Source organism: Oncorhynchus mykiss, chromosome 20 (genome assembly GCF_057628025.1).
Source record: "Oncorhynchus mykiss isolate SJ-2025 chromosome 20, ASM5762802v1, whole genome shotgun sequence".
NCBI classification, from domain to species: Eukaryota; Metazoa; Chordata; class Actinopteri; order Salmoniformes; family Salmonidae; genus Oncorhynchus; species Oncorhynchus mykiss.
In genome coordinates this window covers 22,828,538-22,849,224 of record NC_143041.1, presented here as the reverse complement: position 1 = coordinate 22,849,224, position 20,687 = coordinate 22,828,538, and positions in this window count along the sequence as shown.

Genomic DNA, 20,687 nt, shown 5'->3' with positions numbered 1-20,687 from the left:
AGTAACCTTATTAAGGTGCGTAACAGGCTTTGTAGGCGTGGTTCACTTGCGCACGCCAAATAAGTGTAATTGAACTGCTAGAAACCTTCCCACTGGCTGGCCAACAGATGTTCTCGTGGAGTTTTTATTCAATAGGGTTTTCAGTACATTTGTCTTAATAAGTCATCCCTTTAAATACAGTACACCTTTTCACTTTGGTTTTTGTCAACAGACTCAATAGAATATATTGAGAGAACGGGTTCAGAATATTATGGATCAATGAAGGAAAGATATCTAAATATATGCATATTTGTCTCCGTTTCAACACCAGTTGGTAGATTTTAAAAAAATACTCTGATCTTGTACCTACAAGATCAGAGTATTTTTTTTACATTTAGGGTTAGGAAAGTATTTATGAATCATAAAAAAATAGCTTGGAGAACCTTTCGGCATGAAAGAAAGTAAACAGTGGTTTGATTCATTCTAAAAATTGCCACACTCACTTATTTAACCTGTGGTAATGTTGGAGTATTTGTGTACATAGAGAATAGTGTACAACATCTATTGCCTGCACCAACCATGGAACTGGGTGATGACACAGCCAAGTATGGTGCCATACATCGGGTTCAAACTGCTGTCTTAATCAGTGTTCCGCTCCATAAACGATTTAATTAGCCTTTTATTATGTTATCAATTGTTACTAATGATCCTTAGCAATAGCCACATGGCCGTGACGGCGTTTACAGAGGAAGCAAATAAAGGTAAACCTTTAGGGGTTAGGTTATACCTACTGAAGGGAACTAATAGTAAATTGGCAGTTGAATAAGTGTTATTATTATGCCTACTCACAGTCGATACTGATAGCGGTTAATATTTAACATGATAGAAATAGGAGACAAAGTCGGGGTAGCCTATAATTAAGACATTCAGGAGTGTCCATCCCTGCAAGTTAAAAGGCCGTACAATAAAATTCTGCATAATGGCACGGCATGTCCCAGTGTGTAATCTTGGTTTCATCAGCCCAGAAAATATTGTTTCTCATGTCTGAGAGGCCTTCAAGTTGTAGAACTACCTCAAGGATGATCAATGGAAACAGGATGCACCTCAGCTCAATTTCCAGTATCATAGCAAATGGTCTGAATACTTATGTAAATAAGGTATTTCTGTTTTTGCAAACATTTCTAAACCTGTTTTTGTTGTGTCATTATGGGGTGTTGTGTGTAGATTGAGGGGAAAAATGTATTAATATATTGTTAGTTACGCTGTAACATAACAATGTGGAAAAAGTGAAGGGGTCTGAATACTTTCTGAATGCACTGTAGATGTGCAGTTGCAATTTATAATGCTGTCAACATTCTAACTATACCCAGTACTAGGCATCTCTGAGGCAGTATTACATTCATGTCTGGACCTTTTCTGTCGGCAGCTTACAATCTGGCCAAGGAGCAGAGACTGAACTTTGGAGACGACATCCCGAGTGCCCTGCGGGTCGCTAAGAAGAAGCGCTGGAATAGCATTGAGGAGAAGCGCATCAACCAGGAGAACAAGCTGCATGCATATCTCACCAAACTTATCCTAGCAGAGAAGGAGAGGTGAGGGAGGGACCGGGAGCTAGGCTTTTGGGCAGATAATCATACTAGTGTATGAGCAAAATGTCTGCACTGATATTCCTACATTTTGGCCCATTCCACCTGACAGCTGGTGTAACTGAGTCAGGTTTGTCGGCCTCTTTGCTCGCACACGCTTTTTCAGTTCTGCCCACACATTTTCTATAGGATTGAGGTCAGGGCTCTGTGATGACAACTCCAATACCTTGACTTTGTTGTCCTTACGCCATTTTCCCACAACTTTTTCGGTCCGAGAACCTTCTAGAGCCACGTACCTCACCACGCACTATCGACCTGGGGTCTAGAACAGGTTTCTAAAGTTTCGTAACTCTAGTTCTGACGGTTCTTTTTTAGCTCGAACAAAGCTAACTAATGTATATCTCAGTGTATGTCTCTACGCACCCCAATGTGTCCCTCCTTCCAAGCTGTGCTTGTGTGTGATTTAGTTTTTCTTTGAAATTTTATGGGAAAAATGACATTTACAGTTCATGGGGGTTGCCTAATCACACACATGAAGTTTTGGAAAGATCTGACTTTTTAACCCTTTGAAACATCCCCTGTGACACCAATTATGGCACTTCCGGTTGGCACAGGAAGCTATAGGTAAACACATATCCTCATTGGGGTATGCCTTTACAGAATCCTGAGTTTTAAGTTAAGAACTGACCGATTTACACAGGGTTGAATGCACTATTTAAATGTGAGGGCTCAATGTATGAGTTGCAACAGCACCTCACCACACGCAGCAGCAACTGTTGCTGATGCTGCCTATCTTTCTTTTCTAGTTTGTGAGAAGACAAAGAACAGGGCCATTCTTTCACCTGACAGCTAGCCAGCCGGAGAGACGGGGAACAGGATAGGGAAACAGTGCCCAGCGGGCGCTGCAGAGCCACCAGAGAAGATGGCTAGCAGCCCAGAGAAGAGTTCCACAGCACAGGAGCTGAAGGAGCAGGGCAACCAACTGTTCCTCTGCCGCAAGTACCAGGAAGCTGCCACCTGCTACAGCAAAACCATAGTGAGTAGCAAGCTACTGCTCTTAAGGGGAATGATGATGTAAAATGTCTACACCTTTTCAGATGACTGAAAGTCTATATGATATGAGATATTGACACTGTCCTATTCACCTACTCTGAATAGATGTCAGAATAGAAGTAGCTTGGTCTGATGCACTCTTACAAAAATAGCTTGTGCAATATGTAACGTGCGTGGTTGCACCTGTGTGTGTGTGTATACATCTTGCCAACAGAACCGTAACCCCTCAGTGGCGGTGTACTACACCAACCGTACTCTGTGCCAAGTGAAGCTGCAAGCAGAACGACAAAGCCCTGGCGGACTGCAAGCACGCGCTGGAACTGGACCCCCATTCTGTCAAAGCCCACTTCTTCCTGTGCCAGTGTCACCTGGAGCTGGAGAACTACAACGAGGCCATCGGCAACCTGCAGAGAGGTCAGGACCAACCCTCAAGGCCAGTTTCCTAGACACAGATTAAGTTTGGGCCTGTATTCACTAAGGGTCCGATTTAGGAAATTACGCCTTTCCTATATACTTTTTAGTAGTTGGTATTCAGAGTAACCTTATTAAGGTGCGTAACAGGCTTTGTAGGCGTGGTTCACTTGCGCACGCCAAATAAGTGTAATTGAACTGCTAGAAACCTTCCCACTGGCTGGCCAACAGATGTTCTCGTGGAGTTTTTATTCAATAGGGTTTTCAGTACATTTGTCTTAATAAGTCATCCCTTTAAATACAGTACACCTTTTCACTTTGGTTTTTGTCAACAGACTCAATAGAATATATTGAGAGAACGGGTTCAGAATATTATGGATCAATGAAGGAAAGATATCTAAATATATGCATATTTGTCTCCGTTTCAACACCAGTTGGTAGATTTTTAAAAAATACTCTGATCTTGTACCTACAAGATCAGAGTATTTTTTTTACATTTAGGGTTAGGAAAGTATTTATGAATCATCAAAAAATAGCTTGGAGAACCTTTCGGCATGAAAGAAAGTAAACAGTGGTTTGATTCATTCTAAAAATTGCCACACTCACTTATTTAACCTGTGGTAATGTTGGAGTATTTGTGTACATAGAGAATAGTGTACAACATCTATTGCCTGCACCAACCATGGAACTGGGTGATGACACAGCCAAGTATGGTGCCATACATCGGGTTCAAACTGCTGTCTTAATCAGTGTTCCGCTCCATAAACGATTTAATTAGCCTTTTATTATGTTATCAATTGTTACTAATGATCCTTAGCAATAGCCACATGGCCGTGACGGCGTTTACAGAGGAAGCAAATAAAGGTAAACCTTTAGGGGTTAGGTTATACCTACTGAAGGGAACTAATAGTAAATTGGCAGTTGAATAAGTGTTATTATTATGCCTACTCACAGTCGATACTGATAGCGGTTAATATTTAACATGATAGAAATAGGAGACAAAGTCGGGGTAGCCTATAATTAAGACATTCAGGAGTGTCCATCCCTGCAAGTTAAAAGGCCGTACAATAAAATTCTGCATAATGGCACGGCATGTCCCAGTGTGTAATCTTGGTTTCATCAGCCCAGAAAATATTGTTTCTCATGTCTGAGAGGCCTTCAAGTTGTAGAACTACCTCAAGGATGATCAATGGAAACAGGATGCACCTCAGCTCAATTTCCAGTATCATAGCAAATGGTCTGAATACTTATGTAAATAAGGTATTTCTGTTTTTGCAAACATTTCTAAACCTGTTTTTGTTGTGTCATTATGGGGTGTTGTGTGTAGATTGAGGGGAAAAATGTATTAATATATTGTTAGTTACGCTGTAACATAACAATGTGGAAAAAGTGAAGGGGTCTGAATACTTTCTGAATGCACTGTAGATGTGCAGTTGCAATTTATAATGCTGTCAACATTCTAACTATACCCAGTACTAGGCATCTCTGAGGCAGTATTACATTCATGTCTGGACCTTTTCTGTCGGCAGCTTACAATCTGGCCAAGGAGCAGAGACTGAACTTTGGAGACGACATCCCGAGTGCCCTGCGGGTCGCTAAGAAGAAGCGCTGGAATAGCATTGAGGAGAAGCGCATCAACCAGGAGAACAAGCTGCATGCATATCTCACCAAACTTATCCTAGCAGAGAAGGAGAGGTGAGGGAGGGACCGGGAGCTAGGCTTTTGGGCAGATAATCATACTAGTGTATGAGCAAAATGTCTGCACTGATATTCCTACATTTTGGCCCATTCCACCTGACAGCTGGTGTAACTGAGTCAGGTTTGTCGGCCTCTTTGCTCGCACACGCTTTTTCAGTTCTGCCCACACATTTTCTATAGGATTGAGGTCAGGGCTCTGTGATGACAACTCCAATACCTTGACTTTGTTGTCCTTACGCCATTTTCCCACAACTTTTTCGGTCCGAGAACCTTCTAGAGCCACGTACCTCACCACGCACTATCGACCTGGGGTCTAGAACAGGTTTCTAAAGTTTCGTAACTCTAGTTCTGACGGTTCTTTTTTAGCTCGAACAAAGCTAACTAATGTATATCTCAGTGTATGTCTCTACGCACCCCAATGTGTCCCTCCTTCCAAGCTGTGCTTGTGTGTGATTTAGTTTTTCTTTGAAATTTTATGGGAAAAATGACATTCACAGTTCATGGGGGTTGCCTAATCACACACATGAAGTTTTGGAAAGATCTGACTTTTTAACCCTTTGAAACATCCCCTGTGACACCAATTATGGCACTTCCGGTTGGCACAGGAAGCTATAGGTAAACACATATCCTCATTGGGGTATGCCTTTACAGAATCCTGAGTTTTAAGTGTTTATGTTAAGAACTGACCGATTTACACAGGGTTGAATGCACTATTTAAATGTGAGGGCTCAATGTATGAGTTGCAACAGCACCTCACCACACGCAGCAGCAACTGTTGCTGATGCTGCCTATCTTTCTTTTCTAGTTTGTGAGAAGACAAAGAACAGGGCCATTCTTTCACCTGACAGCTAGCCAGCCGGAGAGACGGGGAACAGGATAGGGAAACAGTGCCCAGCGGGCGCTGCAGAGCCACCAGAGAAGATGGCTAGCAGCCCAGAGAAGAGTTCCACAGCACAGGAGCTGAAGGAGCAGGGCAACCAACTGTTCCTCTGCCGCAAGTACCAGGAAGCTGCCACCTGCTACAGCAAAACCATAGTGAGTAGCAAGCTACTGCTCTTAAGGGGAATGATGATGTAAAATGTCTACACCTTTTCAGATGACTGAAAGTCTATATGATATGAGATATTGACACTGTCCTATTCACCTACTCTGAATAGATGTCAGAATAGAAGTAGCTTGGTCTGATGCACTCTTACAAAAATAGCTTGTGCAATATGTAACGTGCGTGGTTGCACCTGTGTGTGTGTGTATACATCTTGCCAACAGAACCGTAACCCCTCAGTGGCGGTGTACTACACCAACCGTACTCTGTGCCAAGTGAAGCTGCAAGCAGAACGACAAAGCCCTGGCGGACTGCAAGCACGCGCTGGAACTGGACCCCCATTCTGTCAAAGCCCACTTCTTCCTGTGCCAGTGTCACCTGGAGCTGGAGAACTACAACGAGGCCATCGGCAACCTGCAGAGAGGTCAGGACCAACCCTCAAGGCCAGTTTCCTAGACACAGATTAAGTTTGGGCCTGTATTCACTAAGGGTCCGATTTAGGAAATTACGCCTTTCCTATATACTTTTTAGTAGTTGGTATTCAGAGTAACCTTATTAAGGTGCGTAACAGGCTTTGTAGGCGTGGTTCACTTGCGCACGCCAAATAAGTGTAATTGAACTGCTAGAAACCTTCCCACTGGCTGGCCAACAGATGTTCTCGTGGAGTTTTTATTCAATAGGGTTTTCAGTACATTTGTCTTAATAAGTCATCCCTTTAAATACAGTACACCTTTTCACTTTGGTTTTTGTCAACAGACTCAATAGAATATATTGAGAGAACGGGTTCAGAATATTATGGATCAATGAAGGAAAGATATCTAAATATATGCATATTTGTCTCCGTTTCAACACCAGTTGGTAGATTTAAAAAAAATACTCTGATCTTGTACCTACAAGATCAGAGTATTTTTTTTACATTTAGGGTTAGGAAAGTATTTATGAATCATAAAAAAATAGCTTGGAGAACCTTTCGGCATGAAAGAAAGTAAACAGTGGTTTGATTCATTCTAAAAATTGCCACACTCACTTATTTAACCTGTGGTAATGTTGGAGTATTTGTGTACATAGAGAATAGTGTACAACATCTATTGCCTGCACCAACCATGGAACTGGGTGATGACACAGCCAAGTATGGTGCCATACATCGGGTTCAAACTGCTGTCTTAATCAGTGTTCCGCTCCATAAACGATTTAATTAGCCTTTTATTATGTTATCAATTGTTACTAATGATCCTTAGCAATAGCCACATGGCCGTGACGGCGTTTACAGAGGAAGCAAATAAAGGTAAACCTTTAGGGGTTAGGTTATACCTACTGAAGGGAACTAATAGTAAATTGGCAGTTGAATAAGTGTTATTATTATGCCTACTCACAGTCGATACTGATAGCGGTTAATATTTAACATGATAGAAATAGGAGACAAGGTCGGGGTAGCCTATAATTAAGACATTCAGGAGTGTCCATCCCTGCAAGTTAAAAGGTCGTACAATAAAATTCTGCATAATGGCACGGCATGTCCCAGTGTGTAATCTTGGTTTCATCAGCCCAGAAAATATTGTTTCTCATGTCTGAGAGGCCTTCAAGTTGTAGAACTACCTCAAGGATGATCAATGGAAACAGGATGCACCTCAGCTCAATTTCCAGTATCATAGCAAATGGTCTGAATACTTATGTAAATAAGGTATCTGTTTTTGCAAACATTTCTAAACCTGTTTTTGTTGTGTCATTATGGGGTGTTGTGTGTAGATTGAGGGGAAAAATGTATTAATATATTGTTAGTTACGCTGTAACATAACAATGTGGAAAAAGTGAAGGGGTCTGAATACTTTCTGAATGCACTGTAGATGTGCAGTTGCAATTTATAATGCTGTCAACATTCTAACTATACCCAGTACTAGGCATCCCTGAGGCAGTATTACATTCATGTCTGGACCTTTTCTGTCGGCAGCTTACAATCTGGCCAAGGAGCAGAGACTGAACTTTGGAGACGACATCCCGAGTGCCCTGCGGGTCGCTAAGAAGAAGCGCTGGAATAGCATTGAGGAGAAGCGCATCAACCAGGAGAACAAGCTGCATGCATATCTCACCAAACTTATCCTAGCAGAGAAGGAGAGGTGAGGGAGGGACCGGGAGCTAGGCTTTTGGGCAGATAATCATACTAGTGTATGAGCAAAATGTCTGCACTGATATTCCTACATTTTGGCCCATTCCACCTGACAGCTGGTGTAACTGAGTCAGGTTTGTCGGCCTCTTTGCTCGCACACGCTTTTTCAGTTCTGCCCACACATTTTCTATAGGATTGAGGTCAGGGCTCTGTGATGACAACTCCAATACCTTGACTTTGTTGTCCTTACGCCATTTTCCCACAACTTTTTCGGTCCGAGAACCTTCTAGAGCCACGTACCTCACCACGCACTATCGACCTGGGGTCTAGAACAGGTTTCTAAAGTTTCGTAACTCTAGTTCTGACGGTTCTTTTTTAGCTCGAACAAAGCTAACTAATGTATATCTCAGTGTATGTCTCTACGCACCCCAATGTGTCCCTCCTTCCAAGCTGTGCTTGTGTGTGATTTAGTTTTTCTTTGAAATTTTATGGGAAAAATGACATTCACAGTTCATGGGGGTTGCCTAATCACACACATGAAGTTTTGGAAAGATCTGACTTTTTAACCCTTTGAAACATCCCCTGTGACACCAATTATGGCACTTCCGGTTGGCACAGGAAGCTATAGGTAAACACATATCCTCATTGGGGTATGCCTTTACAGAATCCTGAGTTTTAAGTGTTTATGTTAAGAACTGACCGATTTACACAGGGTTGAATGCACTATTTAAATGTGAGGGCTCAATGTATGAGTTGCAACAGCACCTCACCACACGCAGCAGCAACTGTTGCTGATGCTGCCTATCTTTCTTTTCTAGTTTGTGAGAAGACAAAGAACAGGGCCATTCTTTCACCTGACAGCTAGCCAGCCGGAGAGACGGGGAACAGGATAGGGAAACAGTGCCCAGCGGGCGCTGCAGAGCCACCAGAGAAGATGGCTAGCAGCCCAGAGAAGAGTTCCACAGCACAGGAGCTGAAGGAGCAGGGCAACCAACTGTTCCTCTGCCGCAAGTACCAGGAAGCTGCCACCTGCTACAGCAAAACCATAGTGAGTAGCAAGCTACTGCTCTTAAGGGGAATGATGATGTAAAATGTCTACACCTTTTCAGATGACTGAAAGTCTATATGATATGAGATATTGACACTGTCCTATTCACCTACTCTGAATAGATGTCAGAATAGAAGTAGCTTGGTCTGATGCACTCTTACAAAAATAGCTTGTGCAATATGTAACGTGCGTGGTTGCACCTGTGTGTGTGTGTATACATCTTGCCAACAGAACCGTAACCCCTCAGTGGCGGTGTACTACACCAACCGTACTCTGTGCCAAGTGAAGCTGCAAGCAGAACGACAAAGCCCTGGCGGACTGCAAGCACGCGCTGGAACTGGACCCCCATTCTGTCAAAGCCCACTTCTTCCTGTGCCAGTGTCACCTGGAGCTGGAGAACTACAACGAGGCCATCGGCAACCTGCAGAGAGGTCAGGACCAACCCTCAAGGCCAGTTTCCTAGACACAGATTAAGTTTGGGCCTGTATTCACTAAGGGTCCGATTTAGGAAATTACGCCTTTCCTATATACTTTTTAGTAGTTGGTATTCAGAGTAACCTTATTAAGGTGCGTAACAGGCTTTGTAGGCGTGGTTCACTTGCGCACGCCAAATAAGTGTAATTGAACTGCTAGAAACCTTCCCACTGGCTGGCCAACAGATGTTCTCGTGGAGTTTTTATTCAATAGGGTTTTCAGTACATTTGTCTTAATAAGTCATCCCTTTAAATACAGTACACCTTTTCACTTTGGTTTTTGTCAACAGACTCAATAGAATATATTGAGAGAACGGGTTCAGAATATTATGGATCAATGAAGGAAAGATATCTAAATATATGCATATTTGTCTCCGTTTCAACACCAGTTGGTAGATTTAAAAAAAATACTCTGATCTTGTACCTACAAGATCAGAGTATTTTTTTTACATTTAGGGTTAGGAAAGTATTTATGAATCATAAAAAAATAGCTTGGAGAACCTTTCGGCATGAAAGAAAGTAAACAGTGGTTTGATTCATTCTAAAAATTGCCACACTCACTTATTTAACCTGTGGTAATGTTGGAGTATTTGTGTACATAGAGAATAGTGTACAACATCTATTGCCTGCACCAACCATGGAACTGGGTGATGACACAGCCAAGTATGGTGCCATACATCGGGTTCAAACTGCTGTCTTAATCAGTGTTCCGCTCCATAAACGATTTAATTAGCCTTTTATTATGTTATCAATTGTTACTAATGATCCTTAGCAATAGCCACATGGCCGTGACGGCGTTTACAGAGGAAGCAAATAAAGGTAAACCTTTAGGGGTTAGGTTATACCTACTGAAGGGAACTAATAGTAAATTGGCAGTTGAATAAGTGTTATTATTATGCCTACTCACAGTCGATACTGATAGCGGTTAATATTTAACATGATAGAAATAGGAGACAAAGTCGGGGTAGCCTATAATTAAGACATTCAGGAGTGTCCATCCCTGCAAGTTAAAAGGCCGTACAATAAAATTCTGCATAATGGCACGGCATGTCCCAGTGTGTAATCTTGGTTTCATCAGCCCAGAAAATATTGTTTCTCATGTCTGAGAGGCCTTCAAGTTGTAGAACTACCTCAAGGATGATCAATGGAAACAGGATGCACCTCAGCTCAATTTCCAGTATCATAGCAAATGGTCTGAATACTTATGTAAATAAGGTATTTCTGTTTTTGCAAACATTTCTAAACCTGTTTTTGTTGTGTCATTATGGGGTGTTGTGTGTAGATTGAGGGGAAAAATGTATTAATATATTGTTAGTTACGCTGTAACATAACAATGTGGAAAAAGTGAAGGGGTCTGAATACTTTCTGAATGCACTGTAGATGTGCAGTTGCAATTTATAATGCTGTCAACATTCTAACTATACCCAGTACTAGGCATCTCTGAGGCAGTATTACATTCATGTCTGGACCTTTTCTGTCGGCAGCTTACAATCTGGCCAAGGAGCAGAGACTGAACTTTGGAGACGACATCCCGAGTGCCCTGCGGGTCGCTAAGAAGAAGCGCTGGAATAGCATTGAGGAGAAGCGCATCAACCAGGAGAACAAGCTGCATGCATATCTCACCAAACTTATCCTAGCAGAGAAGGAGAGGTGAGGGAGGGACCGGGAGCTAGGCTTTTGGGCAGATAATCATACTAGTGTATGAGCAAAATGTCTGCACTGATATTCCTACATTTTGGCCCATTCCACCTGACAGCTGGTGTAACTGAGTCAGGTTTGTCGGCCTCTTTGCTCGCACACGCTTTTTCAGTTCTGCCCACACATTTTCTATAGGATTGAGGTCAGGGCTCTGTGATGACAACTCCAATACCTTGACTTTGTTGTCCTTACGCCATTTTCCCACAACTTTTTCGGTCCGAGAACCTTCTAGAGCCCCGTACCTCACCACGCACTATCGACCTGGGGTCTAGAACAGGTTTCTAAAGTTTCGTAACTCTAGGTCTGACGGTTCTTTTTTAGCTCGAACAAAGCTAACTAATGTTGACAGCAGTGTATGTCTCTACGCACCCCAATGTGTCCCTCCTTCCAAGCTGTGCTTGTGTGTGATTTAGTTTTTCTTTGAAATTTTATGGGAAAAATGGCTGATTTACAGTTCATGGGGGTTGCCTAATCACACACATGAAGTTTTGGAAAGATCTGACTTTTTTAACCCTTTGAAACAGCCCCTGTGACACCAATTATGGCACTTCCGGTTGGCACAGGAAGCTATAGGTAAACGCATATCCTTATTGGGGTATGCCTTTACAGAATCATGAGTTTTAAGTGTTTATGTTAAGAACTGACCGATTTACACAGGGTTGAATGCACTATTTATCACAAACTGCTGGGTGGGTATGGAAAAAGACGTTTAGGGTGATTTTAACCACTTCCGGTTGCTTCAGGAAGCTTAGAATCGACACAGGTAGACGTTGTAATCTGTGAGATCAAAAAAAAACAGTTTTACTGTTAAGGGTTAATGCCACGCGGTCAAGGTTAGGCTTGCACAGATCGGGAGGACCTCAAGAACGTACCTGAGGTCGAATTGTGCTTCTCACCCTAACGGTTCTCTCACTGTCACCCAAAAGCAAATGACATTTAGGGCCAGGCTTCATTTTGGGCCTACTTTTTTCACGGTCGCTGCACTCAGAGCGAGCTACGGTCAAGCGGGGCATCTCGTTGAACTCGGAACGGCCTAGAGAATATGGAAATGCCATTGCAGGCTCTGTGTGTCTTTAAGCACCGCACTTTGTCACTCCATCCTTGCTGTGTGTGTGTGAGAGCTTTTCTTTGACATCTGTTGGGAGAAATGACTGATTTACAGTTCATGGGGGAAAAAACAACATAACTTCCAAAGGTTTTCAACCACATTTCGTGAACATGAGAATATTTCTACCATAAAACTACTACACGATTTTGTGTACTTTACTCAGAAAATATCCTTTTAGTCAGATTTCCAACATTGGTGATTAACATGATTTAATATGACTTTTGAGGCAATTTCTACAGAAACACTACTAAAGGACAGAATGGAGGTAAAATTTGTAGAATTTCAACCATGAGATCTTTTTCAATAATAATAGAAATAATTGTATGTATTTTACTCACAAAATATCATTTTAGTCAGTTATCCAACATTGGTGATTAACATTAGGCAATTTCTATCATAAAATTACAACACAACAGAAGTGAAGTGCCATTTGGAGAATTTCAACCTCGGAGATATTTTATAATATTTGAGGAAATCAATTTGACGTATTTTAACAGGCAAAGCATAATTTCCAAAAGATTTCAAACACTTTGGGAAATGCGTGCCTCTAGTGAAATTGCATGTTTGGATAACGCGCGGAGGTGATCGTGCGGCAGAGTCGATTTCCGCGCTTATAAACGCAAGGTCGTTACAGTATTTTATCAGCAAAACATAATTTCCAAAATATTTCAAACACTTGTTAATATGATGTAATATGACCTTGAGGCAATTTCTACCACAAAACTACTAATGGTAAGGATTGGTTTTGGGGTAATGGTAACTTTTTTGTTATTGAATCTTACCTCGCGGTGCTCCGTCGTATATCCGACGTCAGCATGACAACAAACTAGCTAGCTCTTAGCTCTGTTATAGTATAGTTACAGTTCAATGGGAAAAGCAAATCAATTAAGGACTTGAAATTGAAATATACTGGCACATCAATCGTCTGTATATGAAATTCATTTGAACGGGTGAGGTTAAAGATGTTTGTTTTTGTGTGTAGTTCACCACTAATCGGTAGCTAGGTAACGTTAGTTCAATAACCGACATTTGAGCTAGGCTAGCTGTTAGCTAACGCTTGACTTTATCATCATGAGATAACGTTACATTAGACATACATGTGGCTAAATCATTGGGTGAAGAGGCGTATTCTGGAGGGGGAGTTCTGTTAGGAGCCGTGACGTTCGTTCTGAACATTAAACAAGCATCGCTAGCGATATGTTTTTGGAGGCGTAATGACCTTATCTTTCATATCCGTGATAACCCATTTTCAAAAAACTACAATTTAAATTGATACACAGCTTTATAGGGCTGGGGTTCCCACACGACCATATTTCCATCTCACAGCGCTTATTTACGGAAGACAGAGTGGACTAATTAGCAATCTGTTTCTCCGAATACGCCTGCTGTGTGAAGACAGACGCCACAAACGTGTTGTTACTGAAAAATACTGTTCTGTGTTAAGACCGTGTACAGTAGGTGTGTATTTTTTTGCATTAGTGAAATTATTTTGATGTGATATGAACCTAGAGGGATTTATTTCAAGAACCGTAACGTTACTGCAACTGAGAATCGATTCACGTTTAGATGGCTTCCAGAGCTAATTCTCCCTTTAAATATAACATGTACCTAAGGTCATTGGACAAAGGAGTAACGCTAGGCTAAGTTTACTCCACTATTGGGCTAGCGTTAGCATCGTTGCTTAGCTGTGGGATTTGGACGTTGCATTGTAGCAGACGTTTGACTCAGTAAACCATATCAGCAAACCAATGGGGAAAGTCCACGGTCTTTACCAACGCAACTAGCTAGCTAGCTACCTTGTTTTGTGTAGTGACACAGGGACTGAGGGAGGGCGCAACGTCAGCCATTAGCTAGTTAGCGTAGTTTTGACATAGTGTGGTCATGGCCAGGTGGTGTGCCCGATAATGACTGGTTTTAATGCGTCTCAACCATTGACTTCAGCATCTTAGTTGCACAACCATATGTTGATGCATAACTAGCTAGCCAGTGAAATGTGAGGGCTCAATGTATGAGTTGCAACAGCACCTCACCACACGCAGCAGCAACGCATCGACTGTTGCTGATGCTGCCTATCTTTCTTTTCTAGTTTGTGAGAAGACAAAGAACAGGGCCATTCTTTCACCTGACAGCTAGCCAGCCGGAGAGACGGGGAACAGGATAGGGAAACAGTGCGCAGCGGGCACTGCAGAGCCACCAGAGAAGATGGCTAGCAGCCCAGAGAAGAGTTCCACAGCACAGGAGCTGAAGGAGCAGGGAAGCTGCTACCAGGAAGCTGCCACCTGCTACAGCAAAACCATAGTGAGTAGCAAGCTACTGCTCTTAAGGGGAATGATGATGTAAAATGTCTACACCTTTTCAGATGACTGAAAGTCTATATGATATGAGATATTGACACTGTCCTATTCACCTACTCTGAATAGATGTCAGAATAGAAGTAGCTTGGTCTGATGCACTCTTACAAAAATAGCTTGTGCAATATGTAGGCCTAACGTGCGTGGTTGCACCTGTGTGTGTGTATACATCTTGCCAACAGAACCGTAACCCCTCAGTGGCGGTGTACTACACCAACCGTACTCTGTGCCAAGTGAAGCTGCAAGCAGAACGACAAAGCCCTGGCGGACTGCAAGCACGCGCTGGAACTGGACCCCCATTCTGTCAAAGCCCACTTCTTCCTGGTCCAGTGTCACCTGGAGCTGGAGAACTACAACGAGGCCATCGGCAACCTGCAGAGAGGTAAGGACCAACCCTCAAGGCCAGTTTCCTAGACACAGATTAAGTTTGGGCCTGTATTCACTAAGGGTCCGATTTAGGAAATTACGCCTTTCCTATATACTTTTTAGTAGTTGGTATTCAGAGTAACCTTATTAAGGTGCGTAACAGGCTTTGTAGGCGTGGTTCACTTGCGCACGCCAAATAAGTGTAATTGAACTGCTAGAAACCTCCCCACTGGCTGGCCAACAGATGTTCTCGTGGAGTTTTTATTCAATAGGGTTTTCAGTACATTTGTCTTAATAAGTCATCCCTTTAAATACAGTACACCTTTTCACTTTGGTTTTTGTCAACAGACTCAATAGAATATATTGAGAGAACGGGTTCAGAATATTATGGATCAATGAACGAAAGATATCTAAATATATGCATATTTGTCTCCGTTTCAACACCAGTTGGTAGATTTAAAAAAAAATACTCTGATCTTGTAGGTTATTTAGGGTTAGGAAAGTATTTATGAATCATAAAAAAATAGCTTGGAGAGCCTTTCGGCATGAAAGAAAGTAAACAGTGGTTTGATTCATTCTAAAAATTGCCACACTCACTATTTTAACCTGGGGTAATGTTGGAATATTTGTGTACATAGAGAATAGTGTACAATAGCTATACCCACATCTATTGCCTGCACCAACCATGGAACTGGGTGATAACACAGCCAAGTATGGTGCCATACATCGGGTTCAAACTGCTGTCTTAATCCGTGTTCCGCTCCATAAACGATTTAATTAGCCTTTTATTTTTTTATGTTATCAATTGTTACTAATGATCCTTAGCAATAGCCACATGGCCGTGACGGCGTTTACAGAGGAAGCAAATAAAGGTAAACCAAACTTAGGTTAGGTTATACCTACTGAAGGGAACTAATAGTAAATTGGCAGTTGAATAAGTGTTATTATTATGCCTACTCACAGTCGATACTGATAGTGGTTAATATTTAACATGATAGAAATAGGAGACAAAGTCGGGGTAGCCCATAATTAAGACATTCAGGAGTGTCCATCCCTGCAAGTTAAAAGGCCGTACAATAAAATTCTGCATAATGGCACGGCATGTCCCAGTGTGTAATCTTGGTTTCATCAGCCCAGAAAATATTGTTTCTCATGTCTGAGAGGCCTTCAAGTTGTAGAACTACCTCAAGGATGATCAATGGAAACAGGATGCACCTCAGCTCAATTTCGAGTATCATAGCAAATGGTCTGAATACTTATGCAAATAAGGTATTCCTGTTTTTGCAAACATTTCTAAACCTGTTTTTGTTGTGTCATTATGGGGTGTTGTGTGTAGATTGAGGGGAAAATGTATTAATATATTGTTAGAGTTACGCTGTAACATAACAATGTGGAAAAAGTGAAGGGGTCTGAATACTTTCTGAATGCACTGTAGATGTGCAGTTGCAATTTATAATGCTGTCAACATTCTAACTATACCCAATACTAGGCATCTCTGAGGCAGTACTACTGTTTTCAATGGACTACATTCATGTCTGGACCTTTTCTGTCGGCAGCTTACAATCTGGCCAAGGAGCAGAGACTGAACTTTGGAGACGACATCCGAGTGCCCTGCGGGTCGCTAAGAAGAAGCGCTGGAATAGCATTGAGGAGAAGCGCATCAACCAGGAGAACAAGCTGCATGCATATCTCACCAAACTTATCCTAGCAGAGAAGGAGAGGTGAGGGAGGGACCGGGAGCTAGGCTTTTGGGCAGATAATCATACTAGTGTATGAGCAAAATGTCTGCACTGATATTCCTAAATTTTGGCCCATTCCACCTGACAGCTGGTGTAACTGAGTCAGGTTTGTCGGCCTCTTTGCTCGCACACGCTTTCTCAGTTCTGCCCACAAATGTTCTATAGGATTGAGGTCAGGGCTCGGTGATGACAACTCCAATACCTTGACTTTGTTGTCCTTATGCCATTTTTCCACAACTTTTTCGGTCCGAGAACCTTCTAGAACCTTCTAGTTTTAAGTGTTTATGTTAAGAACTGACCGATTTACACAGGGTTGAATGCACTATTTATCACAAACTGCTGGTTGGGTATGAAAAAAACACGTTTAGGGTGATTTTAACCACTTCCGGTTGCTTCAGGAAGCTTAGAATCGACACAGGTAGACCTCATAGTGTCCTGATGGACTGTCATTGAAGACAGGTTCATAAGGCATTCATAACCCACATAGGCTTCAGGTTGACTTTAGAGGAGCAGGCAATGTATTCCTATGGGGAGAGATGTCGTTGTAATCTGTGAGATCAAAAAAAACCTGTTTTACTGTTAAGGGTTAATGCCACACGGTCAAGGTTAGGCTTGCACAGATCGGGAGGACCTCAGGAACGTACGTACCTGAGGTCGAATTGTGCTTCTCACCCTAACGGTTCTCTCACTGTCACCCAAAAGCAAATGACATTTAGGGCCAGGCTTCATTTTGGGCCTACTTTTTTCACGGTCGCTGCATTCAGAGCGAGCTACGGTCAAGCGGGCATCTCGTTGAACTCGGAACGGCCTAGAGAATATGGAAATAACATTGCAGGCTCTGTGTGTCTTTAAGCACCGCACTTTGTCACTCCATCCTTGCTGTGTGTGTGTGTGAGAGAGCTTTTCTTTGACATTTGCTGGGAGAAATGACTGATTTACAGTTCATGGGGGTTGCCTAATCACTCATATTAAGTTTTGAAAAGATCTGACCTTTTTAACCCTTGGAAACAGCACCATTTTAAGACACTTCCGGTTTACACAGGAAGCTGAAAGTGAACACATTTTGAGTTTTAAGTCTTTATGTTAAGGGAATTCATACAATGTCAATTTGGTGATGTTCAAAAATAGTTTTTAAAAAAAATGTTTAACAGTTACAGATCCAGTTGCAGCGTGTTCATACGAATCTTTTTAAAGTGTGCTTCGGAGTTCTACGAGATTTCTGTGATTTTCTGAAATAACACACACTCACTAAACACTCCGTAAATAAGTCAGTTCTTAATAAGCCCACCCGACCCATCTAGCCACCTGGAAATGCAAATGCGCTACGCTAAATGCTAATAGTACTCGTTAAAACTCAAACGTTCATTAAAACACACATGCAGGGTATTGAATTAAAGCTACACTCGTTGTGAATCTAGCCAACAAGTCAGATTTTTAAAATGCTTTTCGGCGAAAGCATGAGAAGCTATTATCTGATAGCATGCAACACCCCGAAATACCTGAAGGCGACGTAAACAAAAGAATTAGCGTAGCCGGCGCTACACAAATAGCAGAAATAAAATGTAAAAAACATTCATTACCTTTGACGAGCTTCTTTGTTGGCACTCCTATATGCCCCATAAACATCACTATTGGGTCTTTTTTTTCAATTAAATCGGTCCATATATACCCAAAATATCCATCTATGGAAACTGTGATTCAGAAAAAAACACAGTTTCAAAACGCAGCGTCATTTTTTTAAATTAAAAAGGTCGACGATAAACTTTCACAAAACACTTCGAAATACTTTTGTAATCCAACTTTAGGTATTAGTAAACGTTAATAATCTATCAAATTGATCACGGGGCGATGTGTAATTCAATAGCTCCACGTCTTCAAATCATGTTCGGAAATCTCTCTTCCAAAACTTCCTGTCGGAGACCGGATGGAATGGGGTTTCTTCTTTGTTTGACCAAGAAATAACTCCCAGAAATTGACAAGACTGGCGACATCGTGTGGAAGCTGTAGGAATTGCAATCTCAGCACCATTTAATTTGGTGTCCCTTAAACGATACATGCAAGTGGCGCATGGATATTTTTTCCAGTTTTCAGTGACCAGTTTTTCTTGCGCTTTTCGATGCCGTGATCACAGCCGTGATTTAACCAGTTTTAGAAACGTGAGAGTGTTTTCTATCCACACATACTAATCATATGCATATACTATATTCCTGGCATGAGTAGCAGGACGTTGAAATGTTGCGCGATTTTTAACAGAATGTTCGAAAAAGTAGGGGGTAGGCTTAACACTTAAAACTCAGGATTCTGTAAAGGGCATACCCCAATGAGGATATGTGTTTACCTATAGCTTCCTGTGCCAACCGGAAGTGCCATAATTGGTGTCAGAGGGGCTGTTTCAAAGGGTTAAAAAAAAGTCAGATCTTTCCAAAACTTTATTTATGTGATTAGGCAACCCCCATGAACTGTAAATCAGTCATTTCTCCCAACAGATGTCAAAGAAAAGCTCTCTCACACACACACACACACACACACAGATTACGACACCTCTCCCTCATTCCTGAGGTCCTCCCGATCTGTGCAAGCCTAACCTTGACCGTGTGGCATTAACCCTTAACAGTAAAACAGTTTTTTTTTGATCTCACAGATTACAACGACATCTCTCCCCATAGGAATACATTGCCTGCTCCTCTAAAGTCAGAGGACGCATGGCTTTCGACCTTCGTCTCTCCAGAGCCCGTATGGGAGTTGTAGCGATGAGACAAGATAGTAACTACTAACAATTGGATACCATGAAATTGGGGGAAAAAAGGGGGGGAAAAACAACATAACTTCCAAAAGTTTTCAACCACTTTTCGTGAACATGAGAATATTTCTACCATAAAACTACTACACGATTTTGTGTACTTTACTCAGAAAATATCATTTTAGTCAGATTTCCAACATTGGTGATTAACATGATTTAATATGACTTTTGAGGCAATTTCTACAGAAACACTACTAAAGGACATAATGGAGGTATAATTTGTAGAATTTCAACCATGAGATCTTTTTCAATAATAATAGAAATAATTGTATGTATTTTACTCACAAAATATCATTTTAGTCAGTTATCCAACATTGGTGATTAACATTAGGCAATTTCTATCATAACATTACAACACAACTGAAATGAAGTGCCATCTGGAGAATTTCAACCTCGGAGATCTTTTATAATATTTGAGGAAATCAATTTGACGTATTTTAACAGGCAAAGCATAATTTCCAAAAGATTTCAAACACTTTGGGAAATGCGTGCCTCTAGTGAAATTGCATGTTTGGATAGCGCGCGGAGGTGATCGTGCGGCAGAGTCGATTTCCGCGCTTATAAACGCAAGGTCGTTACAGTATTTTATCAGCAAAACATAATTTCCAAAATATTTCAAACACTTGTTGTTAACATGATGTAATATAATATTATTGAATCTTACCTCGCGGTGCTCCGTCGTATATTCGACGTCAGCATGACAACAAACTAGCTAGCTCTTAGCTCTCTGTTATAGTATAGTTACAGTTCAATGGGAAAAGCAAATCAATTAAGACTTGAAATTGAAATATACTGGCACATCAATCGTCTGTATATGACATTCATTTGAAAGGGTGAGGTTAAAGATGTTTGTTTTTGTGTGTAGTTCACCACTAATCGGTAGCTAGGTAACGTTAGTTTAATAACCGAAATTTGAGCTAGGCTAGCTGTTAGCTAACGCTTGACTTTGTCATCATGAGATAATGTTACATTAGACATACATGTGGCTAAATCATTGGGTGAAGAGGCGTATTCTGGAGGGGGAGTTCTGTTAGGAGCCGTGACGTTCGTTCTGAACATTAAACAAGCATCGCTAGCGATATGTTTTTGGAGGCGTAATGACCTTATCTTTCATATCCGTGATAACCCATTTTCAAAAAACTACAATTTAAATTGATACACAGCTTTATAGGGCTGGGGTTCCCACACGACCATATTTCCATCTCACAGCGCTTATTTACGGAAGACAGAG